Here is a 9,333-nt window from a genome sequence, read left to right as displayed (position 1 = left end):
ACTTTTTTTTCATTTTTTTTTGTCTGTACTTCAGAGTAAATCCCTCCCTTTACATGCACCTATAAAAACCATTAAGTTGATATGAGCAACCACTATTTATGTTCGAAGGGGCAAATTTCCCTGTAATGCCAAATCAAATGACTCAGATATTGAGCCACGGGAGTGGGGGTGTAGTCAAACAGGAGTGAGTCGAGAAGGACAAGGTGTCAACTCTAGTTGCTTATTTAAATTTGTCCCAAATATTGAGTGAATTTTACAGAGGGAAGAAGATAAAATGAGACTGGTCTGAGTAAATGTGCCCATCCACTACACTATTAAGTTGAGCGATAACAATCGTTCATAGTTTGCAAAAATGTCTAACGACCAGCGATGTGTGTGCCCGTTAGTCGTTTAGACATCTATCATCATGCAAACATGCTGGTCAACCTGACGTTATCGTCAGGTTGAGCATGTTTGCAGACGATTGAGGAGCCTGCACTGAACGACTGTTCGTTCAGTGCAGGCTCATCACAGACTGACAAACTGAACGATTACAATGTCGTAATCGTGCAGTCGTTTTCATGTCTGCCAGTGGATGGGCACCTTTAGTGTGAGAACCAAGGCGGAATCCAAGCCCTTGCTTAGGCACCAAGACATCCTCTATGGCTACCCATTTTTTCCATTCATTATTAACATGCCAAGATAAAATGTTGAACGGCTTGATAATATTGATCAAATACAGGTAAACCCAAACCACCGTACCCTAATGATTTTGCTAGACATGATCTATGAAAGCCTCCAATTGGTGTGATTAATTTTATATCCTGAAAGCAAACCATACTAGGCCAACTCTGTAAATAAGGTTAGGAGTGAAGTTTAAGCAGATGCAAGCGTCAGACAAACATTGGGCCGATTTTCATGCACTTAGTCGATTATCGGTGGTCTGCACAGGCGTCGCTGCCACATTGCACATGTGGGGCAAAAGAATTGCAATCGAGCTCGCTGTGAGGATTCACTCACAATTGATTGACAAGCACAGACTGACTGAAATAACAATTGAACACAAAACATGCAATGTTACAGTCCAAAAATTAGAGTTATTGTAGACTTACCTAGATAACTCCTTTTCTTCGAGGTCCATAGGGATACCATGGGGATATTATGGTTTGAAGACCAGGCACCAAACAGTTAAAGCTTTTGCTCCCAGAATGCCCCGGGTCCTTCCCCATATATACCCCACCACTAGCCATAGCACTTCAGTTTATTTAACAAGCCACAAGGCAGGAGAAGGAGAGAGGAGAAGGAACAACAATCGTACACCAGAAACACTCTTACATAAGATGAGGGAATCTGTGACCAAAAGAATATACCCCAATGAAGCGATGTGCGTCAAGGTGCGTGCCCTGTGGACCTTATGGACCTCGAAGAAAAAGGAGTTATCAAGGTAAGTCTACCATAACTATATATTTTCTTCTTCGGGGTCCATAGGGTTCCACAGGTATACCATGGGGATGTCCTCTAGCAGTTCCCCTAGGGTGGGGGATGCACCTGAGCAGAAATGAGACCTCGTCGCCCAAAGGAAGCATCCTGAGAGGCAAAAGTATCAAAAGCATAAAACCTAAGAAAGGTGTGGACAGAAGACCAAGTGGCTGCCTTACACAATTGTTCAGCAGAGGCACCACGTCTAAATGTCCACGATGGCCCTACAGACAGAGTGCTGTCACCGTGCTTGGGGCACGGACAGTATGTGTGTACACCTGAGAGATAGTCATGCATAGCAACCTCAAAGTCTGCTTATTAGCTGGCCATCCTCGTTTGTGAAAACCATATAATACAAAAAGAGCATCTGATTTTCTAACAGTTTGTACGCTCCACATAGATACAAAGAGCACAAACTACATCCAGGGAGGCTTCACCTACAGAAAAGGTCTGGAACCTGAAAAGCTGGAACAACAATTTCTTCATTCACATGAAAACGGGACACTACCTTAGGATGGTAACCTTCCCTTGTACGAAGAACAGCTTTATTCTGGTGAAAAATAAAAAATGGGGTGCGCTAAGAGAGCGCTGCCAAATCAGAGACTCTGCGAGCAGGAGAAATAGCAAAAAAAAAAAAAAGTGTCTTTGCTATTAACCACTTCAAATCCAGAGTCCAAAAAGGTTCAAATGGGGAAGTTTGTAGTGGGGCTACCGGTGGAACAAAAGGAGGCTGAACTCGCAAAACTCCTTGGAGAAAAATTCTAATATCTGGTTTTGAAGCAATCTTCCTCTGGAAACAGACTGACCGTGCAGAAGCCTGCACTCGCAAAAGTGGCCAGGCGTAGACCTTTGTCTAATCCTGCCCGAGGAAAAGCCAGTACCCTGGAAATCCTGAATATCTTATGATCATACTTCCTATGGGAACACCATTGACCAAAAGAATAGCAACCTCTGTAATACATGCGGGCAGCAGCAGGCTTCCGTGCCCTAATCATCGTCTGAACGACAGAAACTGGAAAACCCTTTTTCTCTTCTTAGGATGGAAGATTCAAGAGCCACGCCATCAAAGCCAGACGAGGTATGTCCAGATGTTGGCAGGGACCCTGCGTTAACAGATCCTGCCATAGGAGGAAGAGGATATGGACTATCTATGGACAGATTCTGTATGTCTGTTAACCTTTGATGTCTGGGCCAAGCTGGAGCCACCAGTATTACCGTTCCGCCTTCCTGCGAACTCTTGGAAGTAGAGAAATCGGAGGCAAGAGATACGCCAGTTTGAAGTCCCATCTTACTGCCAGTGTGTCCACAAAGGCTGCTGATGGATCTCTGGACATGGACTTGTACCTGGGGACCTTGTGGTGTGACGACATTAGATCTATCTGGCGTCACCAGGACCTGAAACTCTCCAAAGTTGGAGAGACCACTCTCTGGCATGTATGCCCTAGCGACTTAGGAAGTCTGCTTCCCAACTGAGTACTGCCGGTGTGAATATTGTTTAGATGGCCAGAAGAGGACGTTCTGCCCAAATCAGAACCTGTCACTTCTTTCATGGCTGCATAACTTCTTGTGCCTCCCTGATGATTGAGGTAGGCCATTGTAGTCGCATTGTCGGACTGGATGTGGACCGGCCTGCCCTGGAGCAGGTCCTGTACCATGACAAGAGCTCTGTATACTGCTCACAGTTCCAGAATGTTTATTTGCAGATGACTTTGATTTGTCCATCTTCACAGAAAGGTGTGACGACCTGTCACTGCCCCCCATCCGCGAAGGCTGGTGTCCATGGTGAGAAACACCCAATTTGGAATCCAAAATGGGTGCCATTTGTTTAGATGATCCTTTCTCAGCCACCACAGGAGGGAGTGATGAACCTCTGGAGTGAGAAGGATCCTCTGATATCTTATCAGATGATGCCGTCCGTTCCACCTGGAGAGAATCAATCTTTGTAGAGACCTAGAATGGAACGGAGCATACCCCACCATGTTGAAGGTGGATACCATTGAGCCCAGGACCTGCATTGCTAACAGAATGGATACCTTTCGCTTGTGTATTCGCAATGATAGATCCACAATCTTGTCCTCTGGCAGAAACACCCTTTGTGCCAGAGAATCCAGAAATCCTCCCACATGTACTTTCTGCTGTTTGAGAAAGTGACGATTTCTTCCAATTGATTATCCAGCTGTGCCCTTGTAGGCAGGCTATGGTCATTTGAAGATGGCTTTGTAACATAACTGGATTCGGCGTCCAGATACGGCAGAAGTTTGACTCCCTGACACCTCAGATAGGCCGTCATGACTGCCATTATTTTTGTAAATACCCGGGCAGCCGTAGAGCCTGAAATTGCTAATTTGCTGAAGGACAGCAAACCGTAAGAATTGTTGGTGGGATGGTATAATAGGAACATGCAGATAATGCACCGTGAATGTCCAGGGAAACCATGTAATCCCCCGGCTCCATTGCCAAAATAATTAACCGGAGAGTTTCCAAATGAAACATGGGTACATGAATAAACCTGTTGAGGGATTTTAGATTTAGTATAGGCAGATAAGCCCCATTCAATTTCTGAATCAGATTGGAATAACAACCCCTTCCTTGTTGAGATACCAGAACTGGGACTATTACCCCTGCCTGTAGCAGGGAGTGAATGACTCCCTGAAAAGCTAAGCCTTGTCCACATCTGATGGAGGATCTCTGCAAAGCAGTTATGTCTCCTGAAAGTGAGGGCATACCCCAGAGACCCCACTTCTCGGACCCAGGCATCTGTTTGACGCCAACAATCTGCAAACTGAAGAAGTCGGCCTTCCACCCTGGGATCCCCCAGGAGGAGGCCCGCTCCATCAGGCCAGGGACTTGTTGTCCAGCTTAGAAGCTGGATGTCTTGCTGGGCCAGACCTCTTAGTTTGTCGCTTAGACTGGCGAAAACTAGTCGACCTAGAGGAAGACAGTTCTTTCGCTTGTCCTCGAGGACGGAACTAAAAACTGCCTAGATTTAATATTTGACTTAGGAGGGCAGACCTGCAGATTTTGAAGCCGCCAAGTAGTGATTATATTATCCAACTCTGCTCCAAAAAGTACCTTTCCATACAAAAAGGTAAGACTTCCAGGGCCCTCTTTGATCCTGTATCAGCTTTCCAAGATCTTAACCAAAGGGCCCTGCGTGCCACTATTGATGCTGCTGATGCCCTAGAAGCTAAAATACCAGCCTCCACTGCAGCTCCTCCCAGATATGAAGCTGCTTCCCATATTTGGGAGATATTCATCACCTGTTCTCTGGTAGCATTTGGTAGCAAATCTTCCAATGCCTCCATCTATTCATCAACAGCTTTGGCTACCCAGGCTCCAGCCATAGCTGGACGAGCAACCACTCCATATGATGAAAATATTGCTTTAAGACAGGCTTCAATCGTTTTATCTGTGGAATCCTTCAGTGAAGATGCTGATGGAATAGGCAATGTAGCATTTCTGATTAAATGTGTTACATGAGCAGCCACAGTAGGAGATACCTCCCACTTAGTACATACAGAAGTTAGGAATCGATATAATGAGGTTATTCTTTTATTCAAACACTATTTTATCAGGGTTACCCCATGCCTCCTCAATAAGCTCTGTAAGCTGTTCAGATACAGGGAACTCCGATTTGAACTACTTCCGGTGGTGATAAAGCATTGTAGCCTTCTTACTATGATCTGGTTAATCATCCTGAATATCTGGGACTGATCTAACCGCCCTCGCCAAAGAAGGAACATCCACAGTGGACAGATGATCCTCCTCCCCAGAACTAGATCCTGGAGAGGAACCCTGTGCATCATCAGATTCCCCTGATGATGCATCTGAATCCATATGTTGAGCAGACTGATAGAAAGATAACTTGCACTTAGACGCTTTGGTCACTACCGGTTTGTTATCAACATTAAGTGGTGCCATACTCTGACTAGAATGGTCATAAACATCCTTCCATGAAGGATGCATAGGTGCCAACATAGCATGCTGTGGGCACCCCATCCAAGGAGGCATCGTGGGATCATCCATACGATCCACAACCTTCATCATAACCTGGGAAAAAAGAGACAACGCAAGATGGCACTTGTCCAGAGACAAGTAAACTGGACTGGTGAGATGGTTCTTTATAACAGATAACACACAAAACATCCTTTACCTCCCGAGAGGACACAAGCCATACATTCCTGTTTCCTTTTATCTTTTGAAAAATTCAAGTAAAGGCAATAATTGCATTGTTATCTGACAGCCTTCACAAAAACTTAATGAATGTTAAGTACACAGAAAAATGTCCACCCCAAGAGGATAGTTACAATTGATAGATTTAGAAATAAAAGACAGTGTCAATCAGCAGCTAGCATACAGTCACATACAATGCATATGTAATATAATTACAATCGGCTCTAAATCAACTGCAGCAACGCAAAGGAATAGTAGGACAGAGCACCATATACCTTGACCATGGGAGAGGTATACAGGGAGACTGACCTAGACCCTCCTGGGACCAACCGCTACAGGGCACACCAAGAATGGACCGTGAGCGTCTCATACACAGAGGGTAGGCGGAGCAACCCAGACACGTGAAACCCATCGTAGGGACTGCATCTGGGTTTGGGGGGGGGGGGGGGGGGGAGAAGCTGCCGGGGGTGCGCCTACCTCCCCTAAGCTGCGTTAACCAGCCGAATACGCTGTCCTCATGTCAGCGGATGGCGGCTGCTGCCGATACCCGGCGTCAGATGATAAGGCCCTAGCTGGTGTAGTGAGGACGCTGACACAAAAAGCAAGGACTGCCACGCGCAATTCCTCAAAAGCAAGGAATCGTCTTACCTGACATCTCCGAACATCCAGTGCAGTCCAGGTGGCAGCATTGCTGCTAGATCAGCTCAGCCGCGACCCGCCGAAGTCAGCAGCACAATTACTGATGTTGCAGCCTGGCAGAGGTAGATGGAGCTGCGTCTTAATTCAGACGCTTTGTACTGCCAACTCAGAAAAATATAAAAAAAAAAAAAAGCTTAGGACTGCTCTAAGCAGTCCTCCTGTTACAAACGTGCGTCTTGATCCTGCCGCACCAAAAGAACAACAAGTCCTATGGCTTGGGGCGGGGTATATATGGGGAAGGACCTGGGGCATTCTGGGAGCAGAAGCTTTAACTGTTTTGTGCCTGGTCTTCAAACCAGAATATCCCCACGGTATCCGTGACAACTGCAAATCATAGAATTTACAGCTCCACTCAGAAATCACAATTCTGTACAGAACACCTCTTTTCCCCACCAAGTAGGAGGGAGTGACCATCACAAATGAGTGGAGACCATTTTTGTTAGCATTCAACACAGTATCCTGCTATAATGTTAATTTATTACTTTGTAATAAAATAACTATATTGTTACTCTGTTACACATTGCTTTATAACTTCTAATTACCCCAACATGGATGCTTAGGACCTTACTTTGTTGATGATATAATGTAAATATAGGCAATAAAAAGGGATTGCTAGCAACATTAATAATGTAGGTACTATGTATAACAATATGGAGACTATACATCCCTGTGGTTAATGCACAGTGGTGCATAAATTATGAATATTTCTAGAGAATGTTTCCTACCTGTGGGATGTGTATAATTAATTTATGAGACTTTGATCTCTGGATTTTAACCAGAGAATGAAAAACGGTACACAAAGCACATGGGGGGAGGGAAAAAGTGGGGAAGCGAAACACTAAATCTACATGGTTAACTTGGTAATAATTCTGAACAATGGAGGCAGGAAAATATGAACAGAAAAAGAGAATGGGATAAGAGTACATGCATGTTAGTTTTTCCACTATATAAAAGTGGGCAAAACAGATATTTTATACAGTGCATCCAGAAAGTATTCACAGCGCTTCACTTTTTTCACATTTTGTTATGTTACAGCCTTATTACAAAATGGAATAAATTCATATTTGTCCTCAAAATTCTACACACAATAGCCCATAATGACAACGTGTAAAGTCAAATTTAATTTAAAAAAAACAAAACCAAAAGAAATCACATGTATATAAGTATTCACAGCTTTTGCCATGAAGCTCAAAATTGAGCTCAGGTACATCCTGTTTCCACAGATCATCCTTGAGATGTTCCTACAGCTTAATTGGAGTCTACCTGTGGTACATTCAGTTGTTTGGACATAATTTTGAAAAGGTATACACCTGTCTATATAAAAGGTCCCACACTTGACAGTGCATGTCAGAGCACAAACCAAGCATGAAGTCCAAGGAATTGTCTGTAGACCTCAGAGGCAGGATTGGCTCGAGGCACAAATCTGGGGAAGGGTACAGAAAAATATCTGCTGCTTTGAAGGTCCCAATGAGCACAGTGGCCTCCATCATCTGTAAATGGAAGAAGTTCGGAACCAACAGGACTCTTCCTAGAGTTGGCCGGCCGTCTAAACTGAGCGATCGTGGAAGAAGGGCCATAGTCAGGGAGGTGACCAAGAACACGATGGTCACTCTGTCAGAGCTACAGCATTCCTCTGTGGAGAGAGGAGAACCTTCCAGAAGGACAACCATCTCTGCAGCATACACCAATCAGGCCTGTATGGTAGAGTGGCCAGCCTGGGGCACATGGCAGCCCGCCTGGAGTTTGCCAAAATGCACCTAAAAGTACTCTCAGACCATGAGAAACAAAAGATTGAACTCTTTGGCGTCAATGCCAGGCGTTGTTTGCAGGAAACTAGGCACCACTCATCACTAGGCTAATACCAGGACTACAGTGAAGCATGGTGGTGGCAGCATCATGCTGTGGGGAGGTTTTTCAGCTGCAGGAACTGGGAGACTAGTCAGGATAGAGAGAAAGATGAATGCAGCAATGTACAGGGACAACCTGGATGAAAACCTGCTGCAGAGCGCTCTTGTCCTCAGACTGGGGAGACGGTTCATCTTTCAGCAGGACAACGACCCTAAGCACACAGCCAAGAATTCAAAAGAGTGGCTTCAGGACAACTCTGTGATTGTCCTTGAGTGGTCCAGCCAGAGCCCAGACATGAATCCAATTGAACATTTCTGCAGAGATCTGAAAATGGCTGTGTACCGACGCTTCCCATCCAACCCGATGGAGCTTGAGAGGTGCTGCTAAGAGGAATGGGCGAAACTGCCCAAAGATAGGTGTGCAAAGCTTGTGGCATCATATTCAAAAAGATTTAAAGCTGTAATTGCTGCCAAAGGTGCATCAACAAAGTATTGAGCAAAGGCTGTGAATAGTTAAGTACATGTGATTTCTTAGGTGTTTTTTTTTTTATTAAATTTGCAAAAATCTAAAAAACAAAAACTTTTTACACGTTGTCATTATGGGGTATTGTGTGTAGAATTTTCAGAACAAAAATTAAATTTATTCCATTTTGGAATAAGGCTGTAACATAATGTGTAAAAAGTGAAGCGTTGTGAATACTTTCTGGATGCACTGTACTTGACTGATAAATGGAAAATACCTTACATTACACAATTGTCTTATGGAGACAAGATTATCACCAGTCTCTCTACACCAGTTTCATAGGAGCATCACAAACTACTCTTCTGTACGGAGGTTAAAATGCAGAATGTATACATTTTGATCTAGCCCCTCCCCATTTAAACTTGCTGGCACAATGATACACAAGAGCTGAAATACTATGTGCTGCTATGAACAATGTTACTCTGAGTAGCTATAGGTTGGCCTAGCCATAGCCACCATGTCCTGCATATACATATGCTTCCAGTTTTTGGATGCATAAAACAGGCGCACTGATGCTGGGATAATTAAAATAGTGATGATGGGCATGAAGTGATGACCCCCAACATCGCCAATGTGGAGTCCCACAGAGGTGTACAGTGAAATTGCCAATGTTGGGGTACTGTGGTCAAATGT

The sequence above is a fragment of the Taudactylus pleione genome, unplaced genomic scaffold (assembly GCF_031769625.1).
Source record: "Taudactylus pleione unplaced genomic scaffold, aTauple2 ptg000102l, whole genome shotgun sequence".
Taxonomy (NCBI): Eukaryota; Metazoa; Chordata; class Amphibia; order Anura; family Myobatrachidae; genus Taudactylus; species Taudactylus pleione.
Note: the sequence above shows the minus strand (reverse complement) of the source record.